Source organism: Apteryx mantelli, chromosome 12 (assembly GCF_036417845.1).
Source record: "Apteryx mantelli isolate bAptMan1 chromosome 12, bAptMan1.hap1, whole genome shotgun sequence".
Classification (NCBI taxonomy): domain Eukaryota; kingdom Metazoa; phylum Chordata; class Aves; order Apterygiformes; family Apterygidae; genus Apteryx; species Apteryx mantelli.
In genome coordinates this window covers 10,577,797-10,603,540 of record NC_089989.1, presented here as the reverse complement: position 1 = coordinate 10,603,540, position 25,744 = coordinate 10,577,797, and the positions used below count along the sequence as shown (strand labels likewise).

The 25,744-nt window shown below is 43.4% G+C and overlaps 1 protein-coding gene, 1 long non-coding RNA gene and 1 other non-coding gene across 6 annotated transcripts in view; all 3 read left to right on the top strand.

The window, feature by feature from the left end:
* The first annotated feature begins 7,513 nt into the window (after positions 1-7,513).
* On the top strand, positions 7,514-16,687 carry LOC106486652 (uncharacterized). The gene is made up of 3 exons (XR_001292914.2): positions 7,514-7,630; positions 14,513-14,569; positions 15,121-16,687. It is a non-coding gene; the product is annotated as an uncharacterized lncRNA (long non-coding RNA).
* Positions 16,688-19,346: 2,659 nt separating this feature from the next.
* Positions 19,347-25,744, top strand: part of IARS1 (isoleucyl-tRNA synthetase 1) — a 111,242-nt gene continuing 104,844 nt past the window's right edge. For 3 of the 4 annotated variants that reach the window (XM_013945289.2, XM_013945290.2, XM_067303174.1), the window contains exons 1-3: positions 19,347-19,406; positions 20,017-20,089; positions 24,101-24,192. The gene's annotated coding sequence lies outside the window, so the exon portion shown is untranslated. Of the gene's footprint in view, positions 19,407-20,016; positions 20,090-22,339; positions 22,437-24,100; positions 24,193-25,744 lie in introns of those variants that run through there. The other variant, XM_067303173.1, reaches the window with a different exon arrangement.
* LOC136993238 (small nucleolar RNA SNORA84) lies at positions 24,778-24,912 on the top strand. Its single transcript, XR_010885474.1, has one exon. It is a non-coding gene; the product is annotated as a small nucleolar RNA SNORA84 (small nucleolar RNA).

Sequence of the window (25,744 nt, the reverse complement as noted above, 5' to 3'; positions counted from 1 at the left end):
ACTGAGAGAATTCCATTCTGTGAATTTCAAAAAAAAAAAAAAAAAAAAAAAAAAAAAAAAAAAGATTTTGACCAGACTTCATCAGATGAGATTGATATTGCAGCACTGTAGACCCGTAAGAGTTAGGGAAATGAGTTAGCTGTCTCTCTTGAATTTGAGTGGAAGCCATGAAGACAAATAAATGTGCTTATACACCGAGTACTTTTGTCCTTCCTAGCTGTGCTTGCAAGTGCTCAATAACTTAACAGAGTGCTGAACTCTTTTATTTTCTAAACCCTTAAAGACTTGAATGCTATCAGTCAGTGTAGTAAAGTTGTACTAACCTTCCTTGTAATGTAGCTATCCAAAGAGATACTATTTTGTAGTCACTAGTAATCTGATACCTCTTATTAGTCCTGAAAGATGTAAAAAAATCTGTAATATACTTTAAAAAATTTTAACCAAATACTTACATTGGGGGGGGGGGAAGAATTCTGAAGAGCTTTGTTAGTTTTTTTCTTTAGAGAGCTCCAATATTTTCTGTATTGAGTGTAGGTTATGCAGCTGTTTTTATCCCCATGTTAAAATATTTGGTTACAGGAATCTTTCCACTTAATTGAGCAAACACAGGAGAATATTTATGTAACTGAGGGTCTGCAACCGCCAGTCGAATTAATTGGGAGAGGAATAATTAGGCAAATGGTAGTGTCCAAGTGGTCCCAGTAGAAAAATGTATTGCAATCCCAATAGAATCTCATTAATGTTGTTATTTGTGATGAGCTGTGCTTTTTGCAGTGCCATAAAGGAGAGGCAAATGTGGAAGGATCTCAGTGGGGTGTCAGCTTGGGTATGAAGCAGAAACAATATCAAGGTTTTAAGCTGTCTAGTCTCATTATTGTCACTTAGTCAAGGCTGAAGCTCCACTATCTGCTTAAAAACCTTCCTTGATTGAATGAGCCACTTCGGGTGAAATACCTGCAAAAGAGAAACTTTCCGTTTTAGTACTTGTTAAAGGATTGTTGCTTTGTGTATGAGAAACAGGTTCTCTTACACCAAGCAGATAACCAAATAAAAAATGAGACTAATATTAAGCTTATTACAAATGCTTTTGCTTGAAGTCAACAGCTTACTGTTTCAAAAAACAGAAAGGTTAGTAAGCATGTTATCTATACTTTCCATTGTAATGTTAATCAGATAGTGAAATAAAGGAAAACTTATGACCTCTTGTTCCAGTTATAGAATTGTGGCCTGGGATACAAATCTACTTTCATAGAAAAACTATAGAAAAGCTAGCTAACACTTTTAGCTACATCATGAAAAGATATCTGCATATATGTAAGAAAACACTCACCTCTTTTGGTTCTGTAAGGGAAATGCATATTAGGAGAGAATGTATCTGAGCTTAATGGCATCACTCCTTCCAGCTTTACCAACATCTGCTTTCTGGCTACATTTTGAGACCTGGAACTGAGTGGGTTTGAATATTGCAACAGAGAAGTTAATTAACATGATATCATATTTATAGTAGCTGTTCTAGGAAGTATTCTCTTTGGTTCCTGCTCTGTGGTAGCAAGATCTATCATTTGGTCAGTTAAGGAAAATATCTTAGAAAAAGTTCTCTGGGGTAAATTAAGTGTTGGTAAGTCAGGTTTTCAGTGTGTAAACTCAAACACAGCCTGGATGCTATAACTGGGAAGTTGAGTTTTTCCCTACTATTTTCCCCTTTTTTCACCATCTTATTATCTTTTTTTTTTTTTTTAGCTCTATTAAAAATCACTGTATTTCATTTCTCTGTATAATACTGTACTGTAACAATACAGTGTGCATTTTTGCAGCTTACTTCTTTGGTACATTTGAGTGGTGTATATGACTCAGTAAATAATACCTACAATGAGAATATCTTCCATCAAAACTAAACAGTAAAAATAAAGCATTTCACAGATAATCATTCAGAGCTTCACACCTTGGGAAAGAGGTAAGTATTATCTCATTTCAGAGGAAGTATCTGAGGCATGGAGAGGGTAAGGGAGCTGCTCAGAGTCGTGAAGAACATCTGTAATAATGCTGGTAAAATGAATTGTCCTATACAACTCCAGTTTCATTCCAGCAGAATTAGAATAATGGCTTTCATTCATCTACCAGTGAGCTACAGTGCCTTCCTGATTTGAAACGTTAACAGGATTTGGGGTTTGTTTTTTATCAAAATAAGCTAACAGCTGAGTATTGCATGATGTAGTGAATTCATTTTATTTTTATTGAAGACTAAATTAGTCCCTGTCACAACGGTCTAGACTGAGAGTCCTGGAAACCAAGAGCCTCTCTTTGTCATACTGAAAGTTTATAATAAAAGTTGTGTGCATTTTGTATTTATCTACTCCACTTCCCATGTTACCTATAGCTGCTGATGTTTTTAATTAACTTAGTTTCCTATTACGCTAGCAGCTGTGGATAAATTCCAGTTAAGCAGGCCTCTTCTTTATATGTGCTTTTTTAATGTGACTGTAAAATATTCACCAATTTTAGATTCCTGGGGCCATATTCAGACATGTCTCTTGCTTAGCCACTGAAAAGAGACAGACATCTAAGTAAGATTCTGGGAACAGTCCTGTACACAATACATGTGAAAAGAGATGTCTTTGAGCATGGTCTAGGTAAAAGGCAATGGTCCATACTTTACTGTTCAGTCCAGAGCAGATGAAGACATGGGATTCTGATTTGCTCTCACAGATGGTCATGCACACCTCATTTGGTGCAATTTATTAGCTAGCCATTTGTAGTGTTAATAGCAAAAGCTTTCTTTTGATGCTTTCTAAACACAGACCTTTTGTATTCTTGCCTGCAATTTCCAGGAGAGAGAGTATACAAAAGTGCTGTGCAGTGAATGAACAGCAAGACTGATGCCTCTGAAAGCAGTTGGCTTTGCTTGTACACACCAGAACAATAGTTTGGCGCGTGCAACGTGGAGTAGTTACATCCCATATGTCCTGGGAGCGCTGGACTCCTACGTTAGGGACACAGCAGCTGTGACAGATGTGCAGCAACTCTGATGCATGTGCAACATGTCGGGTGCTGTACAAATACTGTGCAGTTAGAGAAGGGCTGTTTCTCTCTGTAGTGTTCTTGAACAAAGCATGTGAAGGCATCGTGCAGTACAAGCATGACTAAGGCCTGTGCTTTCAGGAATGGTGAGATTTACTGGCATTGGAGGATCTATTCACAGGCAGCATATATTGAACACAGACTTTGCATCTTGCTTGTACAGAAACACTTGATATTTCCAGCCTTCCCAAGCAGAGCTGTACTGCAGAACCCTTCAGAGGTTGGAAGCCTAGAAATCCAAGAAAAGTAGAAAATAAACCTTAAGTCCATCCAGATAAGCAGGCAGAAACCCCTTCTCCCCCCCCCCCCCCAAGAGAAAACACTTTCTGAAGCATTCAAACATTGGCCCAACCTAACTGCAGAAGGTTTTGATACTTATTCCAGGCAGATTTTTCCAAAATTTGTAAGTATTTTTCAAAGTAGATAATCCAGGCTAATGGAAGGAGAAGGACAGTGCATTTTGAATAAGAGAGAAGGACCCACTGGGAGTCTGATTCAGAAATAAACAGGCAGTAGAAAGTTAGTACTGCAGAGCATCTGGGATTATTGATTTCCCAGTGCTCCAAGAAAGTTGAACAGCTCAGGTGAAACATAGATGTGAATAGGTATTAACTCTTTTCCAGTTGTGTTTCAGCTGATAAACCTCCTCCCTCGATCCCTCTTGAGTCTATGTCCTTCATTGCCTTTTCCGCCACAAAATCAGAGGAGAAAAATCAAGCCCACTTTGTGGAACCATTTCTACTGTAAAGCTGTTATGCATTGGCTATCATTTTTTCACAAAATCACAAAGAAAAAAAACACCCAGTGGTGAGGCTAATGGTTGAAAAGTCAGGGAAAAGAAGTGAAAGTGAGAAGGTGAAAAACATCAAGGTTGCTTCAGTAGGAGACTACAACAGCAGACAAGTAATGTGAAGGAAGATGTTCCAAAGGGCAGCGCTGGTCGGCAGCGCTGGAGCTAATTTCAAAAAACTGCCAGCCATTAACAAATCCAGTAGTACTGATGTGTAGGCAGAAACAGTGAGTCGAGGGTTAACTGGTGTATAACTCTTGGCTCTTCTGAAATTTTATAGGTAAAGCAGCGGGTATTGGTGTGAATCCCAACCCTTCATATTTTAACTCAAGGGTATCAGCAGGAGCAGCAGTTCCTAATCCCTTGTGCTGTTTAACCCGCTTTCAGGCTCATGACTGCTTCTGTAGCTGAGCTTCATTGAGCTCACGTTGTCAGTGGTTAAATGCTGAGATCCTGCTTGGGGAACTGCTGTGCTAAAGGGAACCTGTTCAAAAAGCATAGTCTTAATTATCGCACTAAATGAAATCTTGGTAGCATGTTTTTATCAAGTTCAGGGCTGCTATGCTGTATCCTGTCTTCCCAGTCCAGCTTTTACAGCACAGACAATTCATTTACGATTTACACATGTCCAATTAGTAACAGAAACATAATGACTTTAAAAGGTAACGCTGCGTGAGGTGGCTGGAGCGCTGCTGGCTCACAGCGGTAAGAAGGGGTTGTTGTTTCACCCTGGACGTAAAAAGAGGGTACTAGCTGTTCGAGAGGGTGCTGGGGAGCTGTCTGGAGGGGAACCCCAAGGCAGCCAGCCTTGAACAGGAAGCTTATACTGCGGCTTTTATTAAGTTATAATTCAAAAATAGCTGAAAGCCAAACCCACTCCTAATTCTGATTAGAAGCCCATCTTTCTCTATGGAAACTTATTTGCTTCTTGCTGTTGTTTAACTAGATTGATGTTAAAGTTGTATTTTAGCATAGTGTGTTTTTTTTTTTTTTCCTGCAGTGAAAAAGGCTTGAGGATGGCAGTCAACATGGGGACGGAGTTGCAGACATCATGGGAAGCATATTGCTCACCCCTTCCACTCCTTAGCTCCGTGCTGGGTCCTAGTGCCGAACCGACTCTGGTGTTTTCTCATCTCAGTTTAGTAGACGCTAGAACTCAAAATTCTCCAAAGTAACACCTAATAGGTTAGATCCAGGAAATAAGAAGCAGGTCATCTCTCAGAATCATATGCGAACCGCAGGCAAGCAGTTTCCTAAAGTTGTAGGCTGGGTAAATCTTGTATTTGTGTTACAAAGGTTTTGTTTCCTTTAAGCAGACACTGATTCTAAGCTGAAATGGAGTTTTGATGCATGTAGTCACCACTATGACTAGGCAAGTGTTTACTGCGCGTGGCCAGTGTTCACAGATGAACAAAACCTGCACTATGCAAATGCTTCTATCAGTTCCTAAAGCTCCACTGCGCTATGCGTTCAGCAACTGGTATCAGGCAGACCTAAAATTAGAGACGTGCTTGTAACAGGTTTTGTTCCACATTCTCTCCTTTTCTAGCCTTTTTAGCTAATGCAAACTGTAATACACGTTTAAGCCATGTTTAGGACAGGTTACGTTTTGATGTGTGAAACCTTTAGCTTACCTTGTTTTTGTCGGTTTTATTTATAAAAGCAAAGCACAGCAGTTGTTTAAAGATCAATAGGGTTAGTGCTGAATTGTGTCTACTCCAAACATTTATTTGTGAAGATCTCTTTTGTAATTCTAACTAGCATCTCTTAAAGATTCTGCTGTGCTACATAAGCCATTATAAACTATTATGGATAAAAAAATGCTAATCTAATAGATTTTATTAGAAATTAGAAGCTTGTTCATGCAAGGCTCTTGGTTTAAAGAAATTTTTCACTGTAATGGTACATTTTCCTGTACTGGATCATACTATTGACTCAGCAGGTTTACTGAGTCACTGAAAGTAGTTAAAGACAGGTACCTAATCCTCCTTTCCTGTTACACCACTTTACATTAAGGCTGGTCTTTTTGTCAGTTTTCGTATTTCCTGAATAGGGGAGCAATAATATTACATGATGCAAAATATGCTGCAGTAGAGACTGAGAGGTTGGGAATCAATGTGGGTATTGATGTATTTTAAAAAGAAAAAATATTATGGCAGTAGTTAATCATATTTTCTTTGAGAAACTGTTACTCTGCCCTTCACAGCCTTCAAAAGGTAGAGATAGTGACTGCTAGGCCCAATGACAGGGCAGACAAAGGCTGTGTAAATTCTCTTTAATAAGTATTTCCTCATCCCTTTCAAAAACCCAGAGATTTTTGGAGGACTAAGTGAAGAAGATGATAGAACAATTATTAAATGTTTGCAGTGCTCCTCTGTATGAAGTATTTGGTGAATGATGATGAAATGCTCAGACTGAAAAGGCTGCAGTGTTTCGTCTGGAGAGGAGGAGGCAGGGCAGTTATGGTCAAGGTTTGAACACAAAACCAAATCTCAGAATAGAATGAGGGGGCATAAATTTAAACTAGTAGGTGATTGACTTGAAAGAAAGTACAGAACAGATTCTAGATCAGATCCTTGCCCCAGGAAGACAGGGTGGGGGCAGATTGTGTCAGCTGATCAAAAAGGGATTAGACAAATTCGTTATGACAGGTCCATAAAGTAAAGGCAATAGTTAGCATAACAATTGTAGATGTTGGGGGAATACGAGAGGAATAAATAGTAGAAAGGCAGAGGCATGCTTTCCCCTCACCAGCTTCTCCTATTGCTGCTCTTGGAGTTCAAACACTGAGTTAAATAAATCATTGGTCTGACCAGTAATGTATTCCTTATGTCCTTAGATATTGCCATCTTGTGAATTTTTTTGTATTGAAAATGGCTGTTTCCTGTTACAGCTAGCGTGATCATTGTGTCTTTACAATCAATTTGCTTTTGAAAGTGAAGCAGTTTCTCATTATGATGTCCTATGTGTTTTACAGTTCCATGTTTACAGTTCTTTTGGGACCAAGTTTTGGTGCGTAGGAACTGTAAGGAGAACAAGACAGTGAAAGATGTGGAGGAAGGGGCGGAAACAGGTGATGTTTAGAAACAGCAGGGAAATTGGGGGAAAGGAGAAGGCTGCTAAAGCAAATGGAGTAATATGAACACATAAGGGGAAAGATAATTTCCAGAAGGTAGGAATCATTTCTAATCACTTACGAGAAGGTTTGCTCATGCTTTTTAAGACTGGATTTTGACCCCCTAAAATGTCACATGTTTAGAAGCCTGGCAGTTTTCCTTCAAAAGCTATAAACTCCTGATGGAAAATTAGCTTTCTCCACCCAAGCTTCCTCCTCAAACAAAACTTAGAATAATCAATGACTATAAAATTAGTAATATAAGCAAATCTTATGATTTTGGGAGTGTCCATCTTGAGATTTTTTTTTTTAATAGGATTTTGTGTTGACGTACTTCATGCTGGCCTATAAAAGCCCCAGCATACACACCATCAGTTGTGCTGTTTGACAGCTGAAGATGGAGTAGATCTGTGGTCTTGCCTTTTCCTAGCCCTTCAGGAGTGACTTTTCTCATGGAGGTTTTAGCAGAGAAATAATCCCTGCATTTAGGAAAATATTTATTGATTATTCCATCCTTATACGGACCAGAGTGATCTTTACATGGGTGATTAAACAGTACATGTCTCGGATCCAAAGGCACACCAGATTCTAACATGCCTGGCTCACTTCTCCTCTCCGAACAGAACAGGGAAACATCCAATCTATTTGTGAGTATGTCTAATGTTCTAGAAGGGTATTGCTTTTACCACTGTACTCCTTATGTAAACATCCTTATGTAGATGTCCAGCACTTTTTCCAATTTTTGCAGTAATCAGTAACAGGAGCAGAAAAATAATGTTTTCTTTCTCTCTTGCTGCCTCTCACTGTCCTTTTCCCTCCTGCAGAGTTTCTTGATGGCCTGAAATACATTAGCAGGACTGTTCTTATCTGTTAGAGAGATTGATGCAGCTCTTGAAATGAGAAAGTTTGCCTTTTCTCATAACATGGGTTAGTTAAATAGGGATGAAAAACTGAAATAAGGCACAATTAGAATAAAAGCATCTATCTTCTTTCATCTGGTATTTTCTTGGTATTTGGGAGACTTGCTAAAATTTTGCCTTTTTATTGTGTGTGTGTGTGTATGTGCACATGTGTGCTTGTGCACGTACAGCTTCTGTCATGCTGAGTGCTGGTATAGCTATTTCAGGAATAAATCATGAAATACATAAACTAATATATAATTCCATACTTGGATAATTCATATTGTTACTATATATATATATATATATAGTACTGAGGGCAAAGGGAGAAAATTCCTCCTTCTGAAACTTGGTAACTGGCAGTGGTCAGTGTTGATGTCACTGGTTTAAAAAAAAAATAAAAAAAGACTGTTTTTTCCTCATTGAAAAATGTTTGTGGGAACAAAATAAGCTCAGATAGGGTCTAAAACTGAATGTTTATAATCACCACAATCCACTGTGCTCTATTTAATTTTATACATAAGTAGGCGGTAACATTTTCTGTTGGAATATTAAAACTATTCAAAAATGCTTTTATATCAGTTATAGATGTATACCAACCTAGTTTTCTGAAAGGAGTGAACAAGCTAAATTCTTTCATAATCTATTTACAAAATTGCATGAGTACTAACTTTGTATTAACATACAGTTTTCAGTAAGGATAACATCTTTTGTGTGCATTTGTAAAACTTAATGCTTGAAGTACTTTAATACAAACTACAGAATAATAACATTTACATGTTCAAAAGTCTTAAAATATATATGTTACTATTTTTTCTTTCCTAGCGTGGTCTCTTAAGAATGATGTTGTTGTTGCATGCATTTGTTGTTGCATGTTATTTGTCCCTTATAATAACTTCTTGAGCCAACAGAGATGTAGAAATCTCAAAGGTATGACATACCTATGAGTTCTGCTCAAAAAGGGAGAAAAAGAGACAGACAGACTGATGCTGTATTAAAGAATGCAGTATAAACTTGACCTTTATTGGACATCAAAGAATCCACACAAGACAGATCCCCTGTGACTCTGTGTTCCATGAAGACCTCAGTGGGAGTTCATACATTATAAAACACTGGATTTAGTTCTCAGTTTAAGTTTTTCTCCTGTGTGAATTTTCTGTCATCAGTAAGGGATGAATTCATGATGCAGAACTGGGATAAAAAAGTTGAAAATAATTCAGGCAACAGCCAGGCCTAAGCTTACTGGAGATCAGACTGCACTAGTTATGCTGTTTAAAATGATAAAATTTAGCTGGAATCTACTGCACGGCTTCCACAAGAAGATATTGTAGTGATACGATTGTAATACATAGGAAATGCCACCCTCCTCTTCTTTTTCCCTAAGACTTGTCAAATCATTAACTGTCAAAAACTGTCTACCGCATGTAGTAATATGGGATACCAGAGGGCAGTAGTGATTTTATTTTTCCTCTCGCTTTTGTCACATTTGGGAGCAAGCACCTGCGTGGTCAGGTAAGGAGGAAAAGGGTGCTTGGCAGAATCTTTCACTGCCCTGGCAGATGGACTGAGGTCCTCTTCACTGTACATTGCTGCACAGTTATGAGACCTGCAGGCTGCATTACTGCACTTGACGAGAGCTCCACTGCAGTTGGTAACCCTGACTCTGTAGCTTCTGTATCATTTAGCCAGACGCTGTGCAGTCAGCACGTGGAGAAGATCACAATCTTTGCAGGAATGACCTCTATCCAAGTCTCTATTGAGTATCTTGTGGACACAAATTGTATAAATGCAGGAATCAAAGATTCTTCTCTCCATTATTTCCCAAAATGCAGGTGTGCAACTCTAAAAACAGTACAAGAAGTGTTCAGAAAAGGCATGAGAAGCAGCTCTAGATTTGGAAGCAGTATAGCTGTGTCAGCACGGTGCTATTCTCTGGGCTAATTAGGGACAGGAATTGAATAACAGACTTTGCTTTTGGAGGGAAAAGGTAATTTTTAAAAGGAGCAAGGTAATTTAGGGAATGCTGGTCCGGGCAGGCTTCAGTGATAGTAACAAAGAGGAAAAACTCAACTTTGTGCCTTTAACTTGTTAACAGGTAGCACTGCTGAAGTGACTCATTTGTTAAGGATGGATGTGCACTGCTGATGGGTATTAAGTTTTTTTTACCACTGACTTGACTCTTACAAGAACCCTTGAAATAGCAGAATTAGCATATTGCTTTGATAAATTGGGAGCTCCTATTCCTGTTGAAACAAAGCTCAATGACTCAATTTGTAGCTGGTTCGGGCTCTCAAGAGAGTGCACAGGGATACTGGAAAGACAGTTCTTCCCTAATACTTTCCTGATTCAAGGCACAGCACACTTCTCAACCTCACTGAGATGCTCGGGCATGCCAGAAGGAGGCTTATTTTCTTTCACTTGGCAGAAGTTGCTGGCTTATGTTTAAAAGGACTGCCATGGAGCTTGGAATTTTAATTATTTTGAACCAACTTTTAGATAAATTGTTGCTATTAAATAAAGTATTTATCTTCCGGAAAAGACATTTAACTGGCCGCGGGTAATTGTACTAGGCAGTGTGTGTTCAACTATGCTAAAATCTGTTGTTGCTAGGCTTCGTTTTTTTTTTTCCAAGGTAACACTAGAAGGAGGAATGGAAGAATAACATAAATCAAATTTTTATTTTGAAATCTTTGTCTTCTTCTGAATTGCATAAATCATTTAGTTCTTTTCACAGCAAAATGTCTTGATAAAAGGATCGTTAATATTAAAGATAGTATGAAATGCAAAAGTATTTGTTGCACTTTAGATGAAAGCTTCTTTTTGCATGATATTTTACTTATTTGTTTCACAACTAAAACTAGCATGTCATAGCTGGATATGATGTAGTAATGATATGGCTGTAAGTGATGGTAAGTTTTACCCCAGTATGATTTAAGAAAGAGAGAATTATTAAGGTAGCTCAGCCCCACCATCTCAAGGAAATGTTACTCATATCCCTCCTTAACTGTGAATTTACGTGCTTTGTTCAAAGACAGGTGTTGAGGCACAGCTTCGTTCCATCATGATAGATCAGCAGAGCAATATAAGATGTAGCTTTTGCAAAAATTCATGTAGTTCCATAACAAAGATTGTAGTAAAACAAACTCCAAATGGAAAAAAATACATTTGTCTTTAACGAATTAATTCCATGTGATATATTGACAGTCCAAGAATCAGCTCTTGTCAAGATTTTTTCATTTCACTCTAGCTTTCTTCTTGCTTCTCAGGATGGAAGCCTGTATGCAGGCTTACAAGGAACCACCTGAGTTAGGGGCAGTCCTTGAAACCACAGGCTGCCATGTAAGAGAAGCTGTGGCCAGCAGGATTGCCCCGAACATCCCCTTTGGACTGCCTGTGAGCCCCAAAAGGCTCTCCGCTGCCTTCTAACAGTGTATGACCCTGCGTACAAACGAACAAAAGTCTCCAACTCTGTATACGGTGTATTACAGAAAGAAAGGGCGCTGCCATGGCTTCACTTCCTTCAACAGCTGGGGATTTCTTAGGAATGTGCTTATGGTACAATACATCAGGAATCTTCATATTAAAGAAACATTACAATTTATAGTATACTTGCTGGACCTACCCAGAATGTGAAATAAGTGTAGTTCCCAGGATCCTAGCAGAATTCATATCTAGATGCTGAACTTCTCTCCCATTTTTCAGAAAGTGTGTCTTCGTTTCGTAAACATGATGTTCTTGAGAAAGTTGAGAACATTGTTCAGTATAATCCTATTTTTATGGTCTTTGAGGTATCAGAAAAATCTCCCCAAAGTAACTTTCCTTAATTTCCTTACGGCTGGACAAGTGTTGTATAACCATCTCATACCCCCTAACAGAACCACATGCTTGTGGAAAGTGATATGGGAGTACATGGGGAAAAAGGAAGAAGCTGAGTTAAAGATGGACAGGGACTGATGAATTTCTAAGTAGCATTATATATGTTACCATTTTGCTTGTAAATTAATGCTGTTCTAATTTGTATTTTTTCTGGTAAGCTCAAAGATCAGAAAGTTGCAGAATTAAGAAATGCCCAAGATACTGTGTTGGGTTTTGAGAAAAAATTGCCTTTTCTCCTTCTAAAAGATCACCTGCAGGGGGATGTGAAACTATTGCAGTCTTTGCAAAACTTTGTGTTTTTTCCAGGTAAGTTATTTCCTTGCATGCTGGAAAAGGATCTCCTGATCCAGCAAAAAGAAAAGGGTTAGAAAAGCCAAATGTGAATTCTACTGACAGTTTTCTTTTGTAAAGAGTAAAAGAACTAGAAAAAATTAACGAGAGACAATTGAAACATGTGACAGCAAACTGGTCAATCACACTAGAGCGGATAGTCAAATTCCATTCTATCACGCCACACATGACTTCAACATCCTCAGATTTTTTATGAGTGTCCAGGTGGAAAAGGGAAGTGATTGAGTGATTGCTTTGCCTGAGATTTCAAAACAAATATGTAGCCATGCAAACAAACTGCTTGTCTACATGCTCAACATAATGTACTGAAGTTTTTCTAACACAAAAGAGAAATTCTGCTTCTGATATTACCAACGCCTTTTTCTTCAGGTGACTTGCCCAAATCCTGAGTCCTCCCATGCATGGGCTGGCTGTGGAAATAAGTTACGCAAGTTGCGATGTAGCCCCTTGTTGTGTGAGGATAGCCTCTGTGTATCACAGGCCTCACTCTTTCCTCCTATTTTGCTATGCACTTCCAAGTAGTTTGCACATGCAGTGCATAAACTTATATTTTTATAAATGATTTCCAACTGTACTCCTACCAAAATTCCATGATTTACTGACTTGATTTATAATATGGTAGAATCCATTATGGTTCTGTTAAAAACATTTTTTTTTCAGGAGAACTAGTACTCTAAAGCTCTCCTGTATTTGGGGTGTGGCTATAAAAAATGTATTCTGGTGAAGCTATTTAAAAATGAAAATGAGGTGGAAATATTTTTTCTAAAAATGTTGCTGTTTTTACAATCATATACTTAATGTTTTGCAAAAGGCCATACAGCAGTTATGGTGTGAGTCATAACACAGGCATATATTTCCCAGCTGATAATACTTTTCATCTACCTCTTCCTCCACAAAAGTTAGTGTTAAATGTGTCATTGTAATACGATCTGATAGATTACAATGATAATCAAACCAATAACATAGAAGCCAACTATCAAAGCAAAATGGACTCGAGTAGGCTGTAATGATTGAAGATATGAAATACAGTGAGTCCAAAGATATCCTTGATCAATTTGAGAACTGTTCCTGTAGTTTTGCCATCTGCTTCCCCATCAGAGAATTGAGACAGGGGCACAAGAAATGCGTTGGGGCACGTGATGCACGTGTAAAGCCTGTCGCTGTGAAGCTTGTGAGGATGAGTGAGTTTATTGGCCAGTGGGAAGACCTTCTGATCTTCTGAAGTCAGAGCTTTTAGTTTCTATTCCCACCTTTGATGTCAACTTTGTTAGGTTTTGAATTTCAGCTTTGTATAGTACTTTCAAACTTAATATTAAGGTGTTAGTTGTGATTCCACACATTACAAGGTAGGTACTTTCCAAATGCTTAAGAAATACAGTTTGTGCTTATAGTGATAAAGAAAGGAAACATGAGAGAATTTACATACAAGCTAGATTTACCTAATGTAAGTCACACAACCGAAAAAGGTCTTTAAATGAACAGAATAGGGGCTTGCTGATGAGCCTAGGGTGGACACAGTGCAGTGAGACAGTGAATATGCAAGCAAAGAGATGATGGCCAAAACGTGAGGATTCCTCATTGAAAGTGTTGATAGTGATTTTGCTGTTTAATTCTTCATTGGAATGCTATTTTGAGCTGATGATTGCTTCCTCTATTAGAGATAACAAAACTAATAATAGAAGTGATACAATGTGGAGAAAATTCCCACCTAATTCGTTACCTCTGATCTGTAATGTAAAGTTAGAAGTAAAATCCAGTGTTTACTGAAGAAAAGAAATAATCAGATGGGTGAAGGTCTCAAGATAGGTGATCCCCAAAGGGAGAGAAAGGCCATATCATGTGAGAAGATTGGCCCTTGGTGCATCGTCAAACACCTGCACATTCTGGCTCTGTATGGACTCGAAGACTTTTTCTGGCTCCCTTCATCTGATGAATATGTGACACTTGTGGCACTGCACTGGGAACCTGGTTTTCCAGCACTCTTGGCATAAGAACAGCAGCTGGAAGCTAACGAGGAGAAAGGGGGAATCCCATTTGTGCCCCCTGGCTTTCCCTCCTTCCTCTATAGTGTAATTCCATGACTAATGAACAGACTCGATTGCTGTCTGATACTGTTGTCCAGGACAGAGCATGGCAGTCTGAGGTGGTGGTGTGTGATGGAAGAAGCCAATGGAGAAGGACACCGGGAGGAAGGGGAAGGCTAGGTGCCAAGATGTTTGTCTGTGCTTGAACAAGAATGGATCCTTCATGGCAAATTGCTTTGTCTAGTGGTGAGAACATAGGGCTTACTTTCAAAATACAAGGTATTTCTGTAATTCTGCCAGGCAGTACGTGTCCTCTAATTATTTCCTTATGCTGTTCTATTAATTTACACTCCTGCTATACTTTGCTTGTTTTCAACAGATCCATATTATGATGCAAATACACCAGCAGCACTGTAATACGAGGGCCAAGTTTCAAGTAAGTGTTCCTAAATGAGTTTTTGCCATACCTATTCAAATAGCATCAGAAAAAAACATTCATTCAAGCCATTAATTTAACACGTTACTACAGAGCTAGATTCATTAATAAAATACAAGCTTATTGAAAATCAAATCTTTGCAGTTTCTCTGGGTGCAAACTATGGTTTCATATACCTATGATAGAAGTTTGCCCCTCTGCCTCTGTACTAGAATGACTATGATAGAGTAATATTGCCACTATAGGCATGGTTCTAATACAAACTAATTGCTGTCAGTAAGAGCTATGTTTTGCATCTCAGAAACTGACTGTATTGTCTCAAGTTTATATGTATAGCCAAGATGGCTATTTCCAAATAAAATAAGCATCATGTTAGTCTTCCTGTCATGTGTTCAACAGCTTTGTTTCATCGGAAAAGCAGAGCAAATGGTGTCTTTGGGCATGGTATTTCATAGGGTCACAACTAAGGTATTAGACATCTCAAATGCTTTGCATGAAAATGTTTTCCCTTGTAAAGATCAGGATTAACTCCTGCCTGTCTGTAATTGCAGAAGGGCATTATCTCCAAATCAGCCAACCTTCAGCCTTACATTTGGCCTCCTGATGTGAGCAGAGAGGGACTCTGACTGATTTCATATGCATGTGCTGGAGGAGGAGGAGGAGGAGGAGTTAACTTTCTCAGCTCTACACATGACATACACCATAGTGGTGAGAAGAGACAGCTACAGCTGCTTCCTGCAGTTCATTCTCTTCATACTCCCCCAGCATCTACAACTGGTATACTACCTGCTCCCTTTCAGTATCTGTTTATCATCTCCAATTTGTCTAATCCTGTTTTGAACCAGCTGATACCATTGGCCCCTATCTTCTCCTGTGGCAACAAGTTCCAAGAATGCACTACCTGTTGTGTAAAGTACTTTTAACTGTTTCAAGCCAATCTCCTATTAGTTTGCATTCGTGCCCCCTGGTTCTACTATCTGGGCATTTGGTGAGTTCTGCATTCCCTTTATCTGCTACCTTTGTGCTTTAGAAACCCCAGTCATACCCTCCCACCTCTTTCTTCTGTAAACTAAGAGTCCTGCTCTCATCAGTCTTTATGCTGGGCTAATCCTGGGTCTATAGGCAGTGATGCTATATGCAAAAATACCTGGTGACTGCCCTTGCACAGCTAAGTATTAATTAACTAGCAGCCCTTGTTGGTGATTGTAACAACCTGGCTGTGGAGACTTGCATGAAAACTTGTGGGATGTGTGCAGCTCAAGTCACAGTGTACACAGACCAGACTGAAAACTGAAGCAAAGATTGTCAAGGCAGGTGTTTTTAATGCATCTTGTTTAGCCTTTTAAAAGCTTTTTTCATCAAATTAACTGTCAGTAGTTCTGTTTTTTCAGGGCTATAGGGTTAGATGTCAATTAAAAATACAAATACATTTTGTCTTTTAAAGATAGGTGTAATACAGAAACCTTAATCCTAACCATCTCTGGAGAACTTTGTTCAGTTGGTAGAGATCTACATAGTTAAGTGTGCAGAGGCCCTTTAAATATCTTTCTAGACATTTCTTTCTGCTGTATTTGGTAAAATAGGAATAAAACCCTGCTGTCATAAATATAAGGAGGGCACAAAAATGCTCCAATTACAGGAGAAAAATTGCAGAGCGGTGCAATCAGTAGCTCATGGCCAAAGCGCCCCTCTGCTTTGATTGCCTTCCTTAAAGGAAGGGACTCATAAATAGCTGCAGAATCAAGGCCGCGGTGTTTACCTTCGCTGCTGTGCCCGCACTGAGCCATTCCGGCAGAGGCCGGGGAAGCTTCCCCGGCTCCCCGACCACTTGGCAGTGTTTGTTTTCCCTTCTCTGGTTCGCTCGAGCTTCTTCCCTCCCCCTTAAAAGCGCTGGCCCGCGTTCCTATGGAAAAGGTCATTTCTCCTTGGCTGGCTTTCCTTCTCCTGGACGGGCCTCCACCTGCACGGGTAATTAAATTACTTTTCCGTGGGAAACTAGAAAAAGAAGGTGGGAGCCGGGCACACGTGGAACTTTTCCACGCCGCCCGGAGCCGCGAGCAGGAGGGCGGCAGGCTCGCAGCCAGCCCGGCCCCGCGGCCGAGCCCGCCCCGTGGGCGGCGCGGGGGCCTCCCCCCCCCCCCGGCGCCCCCCGCGCCCTCCCCGGCCCGAACAAAGCGCGCACAGCCGCAGCGCCTCCGAGTTCACTTTATTTACAGCGGGGAGCGGCCGCGCCCGCCCCTCGCTTGCGCGCGCGTACAGAAACGGGCCCAATCCCCTCCGACAAGAACGCGAAGGGCCGGCCGAGAAATAAATAAACCCGCGGGGGCGCCGCTGCCCGCCCCGCCCCCCCCGCGGAAGGGCTCCGGGCGAGCGGCCGCGGGGCCGGGTCAGGCGATCCTGCTGCAGAACTCGTCGAAGTCCCTCTCCATGAAGAGCTCGCTCTCGATCACATCGTCCTCGGAGGGGAAGTACTGCAGGCTCTCCTCCTGCGGCGGCCCCGGCCCCGCGCCCGGCTCCGCGCCCGCGCCGCCGCGCGGAGACCGCGAGGCGCCGCCGGCGGGGGAGCGCGCGTGCTCGGCGCGGTCCATGAGCGCCCCGCGGGCGTTCTCCAGCACCCCCAGGTACGAGTCCATGTCCAGCGGGTCCATCTCGCAGTCCGAGCCGCCGCTCTCGGTGCCCACCGAGTCCGACCGCAGGTGCATGAGCTGGTACTTCTCCCGCATGAGGAACTGGTTGGTGTTGCGCGGCGCCCGCATGCCCGGCGCCCGCCTGCCCAGCACGTTGACGGGCCGCAGCGAGAGCAGCACCCGCGGCAGCGCGGGCCGGCAGCAGCGGCGGTAGGCCCGGCCGTGCTGCTGCTGCTGGTAGTGCTGGAAGTGGCTGTGGGTCCGGCTGCCCAGCAGCTTCCTGGAGACGCCGGGGTGCCTGCCGCGCCGGCCGGGGTGCCAGCGCGAGCGGCTGCCGCCGCGCCGCGGCTCAGCCCCCTTCAGCGGCCGCAGCGGCGGGGAGGCCCCCCCCGGCACCCCCTCCCCGCGGCCGGCCTGCGCCGGCTCCCAGGGCAGGCTCCGCGCTCCGCCGCCGCACAGCATCAGCTCCTCGCGTCGCCACATCGCGGCCCCTCTCTCTCACATGCTCTTCGCAGCCCGGAGAGCTGCCCGAGCACCGCCGGGGAGCGGGATCAGCGCCGCCGCCGCCTTCTCGGTGCGCGTCTTCCCTTGCCTGGGCTGCTCCGGAGGTTGGTGAAAGCCCCGCGGCGTCCCCCGCTCCCGGGGGCCTCTCCTGGCGCCTCTACCTTTTCACAATCCGCTCCGTTTTTTTCTTGAGCGGAGCCCTTTTACCGCGCATAGCCTGGCTGAACGGCTGCGGGCTGGGGGGCAGCTTGACCACCTTCAAGCCGCCGCCTCGGAGAGATGGTCTCGCCTCCGCCCCAGCCGGCTGCTACCCTGCTGTCAGAGCTCCACCAGGTAAGAGCTGACCGGGGAGCGGGCTGCGGGCCGGGCCCGGGAGGCAGCGGGAGGAGGGCGGGGAAGGCGGGGAGGGCCGCGAAGGCGCTGACCGCGGGGCCACACCGCCTGCCTAGCTTGCTGCTGCGCAGCGCCGCCGCCCCTCGCCGACTAACGAGGCTCGTCCGCTCACCCCCTACTTATAGCCTGCGGAGCGGCCCACGAGCGGCCGGGCCGGGGGGGGCGGCACCGCTCCCAAACCAGCCTTTCTTACCCAAACCCTCACCTTTCTGCGCCCAGCAAGCACGCAGCGCTCTCTGCAAAGAAGAGGCACGCCGCGGCGCCTGCTCTTGCTCTCTGCTTGTGTCCCTGGCTCTTCTCTTCCCTCCGTCGCATTTTGGTTTGGCTCAAGGCGCTGGGAGAGTTATTTTGTTCCTCCCCTATTCACGAACCCCTCTTGCGCTCAGGCCTTTGCGTAGCGGCCATTCTCCTTTCCTCCTTCGCAGGAGCGGTACGCAAACTACTTAAACCTCCTGCGAAGCACAAGCAGGCGCCCGAGCCGGGCAGGCGTAATGGCCCTGAGGAGAAGCGGCGCCCAGCGAAGCCGTTGGGAGGGGGGGGGCGGCAAAGGGCGGCCCGAGCAAGTCAGTGCTTAACGCCCGGCAGAGCCAGTAGCCCCGCAGCCCTGTGTCCGAGAGCCATGGCGGCGGGAGGAGCGGCTGCTGCCCCGCACGGGCCGCCCCCCGCCTCTAACTTCTGGTTGGCACCGGCGCTGCCCGCGGGAAATGGCTCTCCGGCCTCCTGTGGCTCACAAAATGGTGCCCGGTGTGCGGGCGCGCACGTTGCCCCCCACCTTCCCCGGGGGGAGAGTGGCTTGCTGCGCCCTGAGCGGCCCCCGCCGCTGAGGCGGGCGGCGGAGGACACGCGCTGCTTTAATTCCACTTAGAGCGGAGCTGCGCGGCCCTCCGCTCGGCTGTGGCGCGGCGGCGCGGCGCGGCGCGACACGGCACGGCACGGCACGGAGTGGCCGCCATGGGGGCGTGGGGCCGGGGCCCGGCCGCGGCTCAGGGCGCTCCCGGGGTGAAGGCGCTTGGCGCAGCACGGCCCGATGTTGGGCGTTATTTTTACTGATTATTCCCCCCCGCCTTTTTTTTTTGAGCTACCTCCAGACAAGCGTTGGCCTGGGGGAGGTTCTGAACCGGAGAGTGGGGGAAAAAGGATTTGGGGATGTCGAGGGTGGGCATCTGGCGAGCAGGGAGGTGGGCGAAGGAGGGAAGTCTGCCGCTGGGGCTTTCTGAGACTTAATTTCTTCCCTTTATTCCCTTTTCAGGATGGGCCTATGATTTTTAACAGTATTGTGTGAAAAATTAGAGCAGAGTCATTCTTTTAGTCTGGTGAGTGCCCCAGTTATTCTTGCTAGGCCTTGATTCCTCTTACACGAATTTTCTCTGGTTTTCAAACTGGTTTTGTTTGCTCAGCATGTAACTAGCGTACTACTAAATGTGACATCGACTTCTCTGTTCTCCTAATCTTTATACTTAATTTGTTTATGAAATACTGGAACTTGGTGTTGTGGTCCAAATTGTTTCAAGTAAAGGCATTGCATGAATAAGAACAGTAAAATTTCATGCATATACTGTTTATTATTATTGTAGTGAAGGACAGGGAATTGCAGAATATTCAGGGGGGAACAAGTTGAAAATCTATGTGGTAACAATGGAGTCATTTCTGGCAACATTAAATTGCCTATATTTTCATTGCTTCAGGATATGTATTTTAAGCAATGTTTACTTTACGTTCCTTTGAGAAAGGAGTTAATATTGCATGGTACTTCATTTTAAAGCCAGCTGGTGTTATCACCTATACATTTTACAAACTAAGGTCTAAAAGAAAAAGATAGCACTGGCGCAAGAATTACAGTTGTCTAAAACAATGCAACCTCTGGAATCTGAAAGAATGTGAAACAAGGGGGAGGCTGCAGTGCTCATTCCAAATCTCTTACAGATTTGATAACCTGTACGTGTATAAAGAAATAGCTCATGAAGTGGTACAAAGCTGTTCAACATTTTTTTTTCAGGTAAGCTTGGAGAAAAGTTCAAACTAAATTAACAAAAGCCACTTTTAAACTAAATTAAAGGATTCCTGAAAGTATCATCAGTGCATCTGTATAACTGAGAAAGCTTTCTGGATGTAGGAAGGCCTATAATCGGAAGATAAGCAAAATCTCAGAATTAGTTATTCTGTTCTACATTTCTTCCTCTTTTGGCTACCTGTTTGCAATCTTGAATCACTCTTTACATTCTCTTAAACAAAACCATGACAAAATAAAATACTCGGTTGAAGCAATACTGCAGCAGGCGCTAGAGTCCGAGACCTGCTCATTTGTAGTTCTTCAGTTGTCCCAGGCCTCTTCATAGCTTTTAAATGCATTAGTTACAATATGGGTGAAACAGATTTTTGTCACTCTGAACTGATCTCTCGAATATAGAGCATCCAGGATCAACATACACTTGTGAATCATTTTTATAATGGAGACTTTTTCCTTGCATGCATATGCATTCAGTCTTTCATTGTCCTGTTGGTCAGTCCTACTTAGTCTGACCTCGGTTCAATTTTTCTGTTTTGTTTCTCTGAGTTTGGTGCAGATTGAGTTCACCTTTAGCTTATCCTGGAGTGACATATGAAATTCCGTGCAGAAAATGTTGTGCTTTATGCAGATCAGAATTGCTCTAATGTGACATTGCATCTGGATGTGTCCCTCATCTGCAGAGTGAGCTCCTGGACTATATGGACCAATGAGTTGATGTGTATGTAGTCTTGAAAAAGTAAAATCAGTAGATAGCTTGTATTGTTTACCTACATCTGTATAATCTGTACATCTGTATAAAAGTAATTGAAAACTATTACATCAAGGCAGCTGAGGCAGAAGTCTGACAACTGTACAGACCATTATTGATCTGAATTTCATTCCACACGATCTTTTTTGTTAAGTGGTTAAGGTGTGCAAATGCGTAGTCTAGAAAGAGTGTCTCTTTTCAGAGTTTTCCTGGATTCTGTTCCGTTTCTCACTGTCAAGAACTTTTCCACAGCTATTTTCAGCACTTTCTATAGATGGAAGGAAATGTTTTGTAATCTCACAGGGTTATGGTTGGCAGCCAGTACTAATACTTGGCACAGTTCTTTCAAATTCTTAGTTTCCTTTGACATAGGAGGGAACCCATTTACAAGACCCTTTTTTTTTTCTCTAGTTGGAGTGCAAGACTGGAAGAGTGGACTTCCTTAGTGTTCAGAGTCTTTTATGAATTGATAATCTCAACATATCTAAGAATATTTATTCCTCTACTGGAGCCAAGTTCAAGTTTGAGGCGTGTGTTTGGCGCAGCCTCTGGAGGCGTGCTGGGTGTCAGGTTGTCGAAGGAAGGCCTGCTGTAAGCGGAGCAGGTGGGCTTCAGGCGCACTGTTGGACGTTCCTCCCGAGCTCAGAGTTCACGCTTGTTTAACCCCTGGGATCTCGGAAGTTTTTCTTCTGTGCATGTGTGTGGGGCGACCCTGCGGCCGGGAGCAGGCGCTCCGCCCTTCTGCCTTCCCGGCGCAGCAGCGCCCCGCGGCGCTGCCTCCCAGCTGGACGAACGCGCGGGAGCTCCGCAGCCGCCGGTTCCCGCTGGCGGCCGCAGCACCCTGTAGGAGCCCGTCTCAGTTCAGGGGCCGCGGGCGGTGCCTCTCCCCGCGGCGCAGGGGGCGCGCCTGCTCCCGCCCCTCCGCCCGCCCTGGCCAATAAGGGGGCGCAGAGCGGGAGGGCGGTGCCTACGCGCTGTCCGGCTGCCCCGCCCACCTGCGGGCTCTACTGTTGCCGGGAGACCGGCGTGCCCAATGGGCGGCTGCCTTATTGCTCCCTGAGTGCGCGGCGCGCTGATTGGCTGCCGCAGACAGGCGTGCCGCCGGTGCTTCCTGTCATGCTGTCCCGCGCGCGGTTGCATCATCGCTAGCGCGCGCCGGGCGGTGCTGAGGTGAGCGGCGGCGGCGGGGCCCGGTGGGGCAGGGCCGTGGCCGCCGTCTTCCCGAGCTGCCCCCCTCCCCCCCCCACTGCCCGCCGGCGCAGCGGGGCTGCCGGGTACCGGACCGGGTGCGGCGGGGATCGGCTCCGAGGCGGCGGTGGCCTGAGGAGCGGGCGGCGGGCGCTGGGCCCGGCCCGGCCCGGCCCAGCGGGCGGCGGGCGCTGGGCCCGGCCCGGCCCGGCCCGGCCCGGCCCGGCCCAGCCGGCGCCGTTAGTGGCGCCGCGGGCGGGGGCGGGCGGCCACGGGCGCCGCCTGTCAGCGCCTCGCGAGGCCGCGGCCGGCCTGCTCGCTCTGCGGCGCTGGTGCCGGCTTGTCCCCGGTCACGGCGCCGGGGCGTTTCAGCAGCCAGCTCCCCTGGGACGCCGTCAGGTGCCTACTTAGCTGCTGCAGTTCTAAAAATATTGGTGTCTTGTCAAGAATTAGCGTTAATAATGTGTTTCATTCTTTTAGACTTTCCTGAGCGCTAAACAGATGCTTTACTTTTTTCTTGGTTTTAGTAATTACTGAAAATAATTATTTATAAACAGTTACTGATTTCCTTATTGCAGAGTTTAATACCCATGAAAGCTTAATTTTTTTAATTGGTTAAAGAAACTAAAATGCCTGGCAAAGTGTAATACATCTTAAGCCTTCCACTTCAGCGGCTTGTTAAGGGAGGGAAACTTGAGGGAGGCGCACGTTTGATTAATATAGCTGTAATGAATTTGATATTTCTCTCTAGAGCAAGTGTTACCCCCAGGTCTTCTGGAAACTAAAGAAAGCATATTTTCTTAGTTTTGCTGGTGAGATGCTTAAGAAGTGGCTGTCAGGTAGTAGCAAACCTATTAAAAAGGAGCATTTTACTAACTGACTTGATAGTAGTTTCTTTTTTATTAAAAGTGTAGATTAAAGTTATTTCAAGATAAATTATGTCAATTTTTGCACAAAGAGAGACTTTGTGTTTTTAATCAAGGTAGTATGAAGACGAAAAAGAAATTTCTTAAGTAGTTGTAAGATATATGGTAAAACTGGCTACTTGCTGAGTATGATTTACAGATATATTTGTATCAAAACGTAGCATTAATTTATGAGTCAGCTCACTCTTTTAGCATTCCTTTAATTGACATTTCAGCATGAAAAGAAGCACTGCTTTCTGGGAAACAGGTGGGATTTAGTCCATTTCAGCTGTTTTTTCATCTTGGGTAATGTATTCATATGAATTGATCTTGAAACGCTCCCCAACCTATCCTCAAGTGTCAGGCTTGGTTTGAATAGACTTAATTACTTGTTAAGACAGAAACTGTCATGTCCTAGATTAGGTTTTAAAGTATGCTTTTATTTATTTATGTAACTTCATTGTTTCTGTCTGCTCTAGAAATGGATGCTTTCTGACTATAAGATGATCAATTTAAAATGTCCTTACTCCAGAAGCTGTCTTGCGTCAAAGCTCAGTGCCTAAAAAGGCAGAAATAGGGAGTCTAATTTTGTATGCAAAAGAATGCGTTGTTTAATTTTGGGAGGACATATGTAGGTGGAGAATAGAGGTTCCTCCTTAGTCTATGGAGGTAGGTTCATGAATACCTAGGTCTCATACAGACTAAGGAAAGTAATAGTTTGAGGGAGAAGGTGAATGGAGCACAAGGATAAAATGACTCAGAGTGACTGTAAACCTCTTGAAGTTAGTAAGGAACTCAGAATCATATCCACACTGTTTGTTAGGTCCTGGGAGATCTTTTGTATAAAATATGGTATGTGCAATTGGTTTTTACTGCTCATTGTAATACCATTAGGTACACTTTTAGTTCGAATTGGTTCTTAATCTTTTCTGATTTTCACTGAATGAAATGAGTAGTATTTTGTAATACACTTTGTTTTTAAACACTTTGCCCCATCTACCATATGTTAAGCCTACTGCACTTCTGAAATATGGGTTCAGTTCATTCATAGTGGCATTTTAAATGAATAATTAAATAATGGTTTTTAATATTAACTTGCCAAAACACATTCTAACTTGCTTTTATGGTTTTAATGCTTATGTATTTTTTTTCTCCTAGATAAGAAGGCCAGCGTTAGTTTGAGACTGTAATACAACCTGCAAACTTTGACTGACACCTTTCCTATTGAATGTTACTATCTTTTAGAAAAAGTGAGTGTCCTTTTAAAAATAAATAAATAAAAGGGGATCCCCAATAGTGCATTGTCTTATAAATACTTTTTCTGAACAGGAGATGAACAGAGAGATTTCTATTTGCCTAACAAAAAATCTTTGTGTTTACTAATCCTTATGTAAATAAACTTGGAGTCTTGCATGAAAATGTTGTCTCATTAGATGCATTTGTGCAATGTTTTGTTTCTCATGTTTTCACTCGATAGCCTGCGTTCAAAGGATGAGTCGTCAGTGATTATTTCTTATTTAAAACACTTGGATTGACTGTAGTGAACTCTGTCTGCTGTGGGTATGCCAAATTATTCATCCGTCAGTATAGAAACTGGTTATGGTTTTCCTGAACGTGGTAGTCTTCATCTCACTTTTTCCTCAGCTGAGGCTGAGACGTAGATGGATTCTGAACTTGGTTTGTCTTTAAGTCAATTTTTTTTAAATTCTGTTCTGTAACTTGAAAAAAATGACCTGTGACAATCAACTGGTATTATTAAGTTTCATAAGTATTTTTGTTTTCTCAATTCTGACATCCTTCCGTTGTGCATTTGGAAAGAGTATGTATGAATTTGTGCCCTGTGGTTACTGGACACTGGTTTGTGTATACAGTGCTTCAGTTAGTAGAAATGGGCCAAAAGTGATACTGTGATTTACGCATGGAATCTGTGATACATGAGCAGCCTCCATAGCCCGGTCACAGTTACAGACCAAACCTTAAACATGTATTTAATTTATTAGATTTTGGGGAGTTGACAGTTCTGGGTCAGTTGTCAAAAACTTTGTCCATAGTTATTACTGAATTGCGAAGGCTGGGTTTGCTGTAAGACAGATGTGCAGTTCTTTAGTCCCCTTCAATTTTTTTTGCTAAGGAAGAGGAGTGAGTGTGTTTCAGATCAGCTGACTTTTAGGAAATAAATTTTAGGGCTGAATTATTTTGTCAGCTGTTGTCTCTGGCACTGTGACCTTGGGGCTGTTATCAATGAGAAATGGCATAGACCTAATTAGTGCTTTCTCAAGTGCTTTGAGGTGTGATGATGGAAACTCTCATACAAATTTAGTGTACTGTGACTTATTGTATTAAGGCACAATATCTTATTATCTTTCTAAGAATACGTCAAGGCTTTTTCTGTGCTGTTCCTTGTCAGCCCATGATTCTCCCCCCTCCGCCCCCTCACCTGCATACCAAATGGTGGGTTTCTTGTCTTTTTTGATAATTTGGAATTATTAGTGGGGGGAAATGATCTGTCATTAATGTAAAAAAGTAGGAGTGGTGGAATTTTTCCCCTTAAATTTTATTGTGGGGAACACTCTTATGGGCTCAAATGTTAAGCTAGCAGTTTCTGTGGTGTTCTGATCTTCATTTAAGTAAATGTTTTGGAACTTCAGAGCTGCCAAGGAACACCTGTCAGCTGTAACCTGAAGTGTTGTCTTCATGCATTTACTTTTGTTGCTGCTTATGGCAAATACTTGAGAAGCCTGAATAAATTAGAAGACTCTGTCTTTGTGCCATGGCTCATAATTTTATGATGGGAAGTGAAGC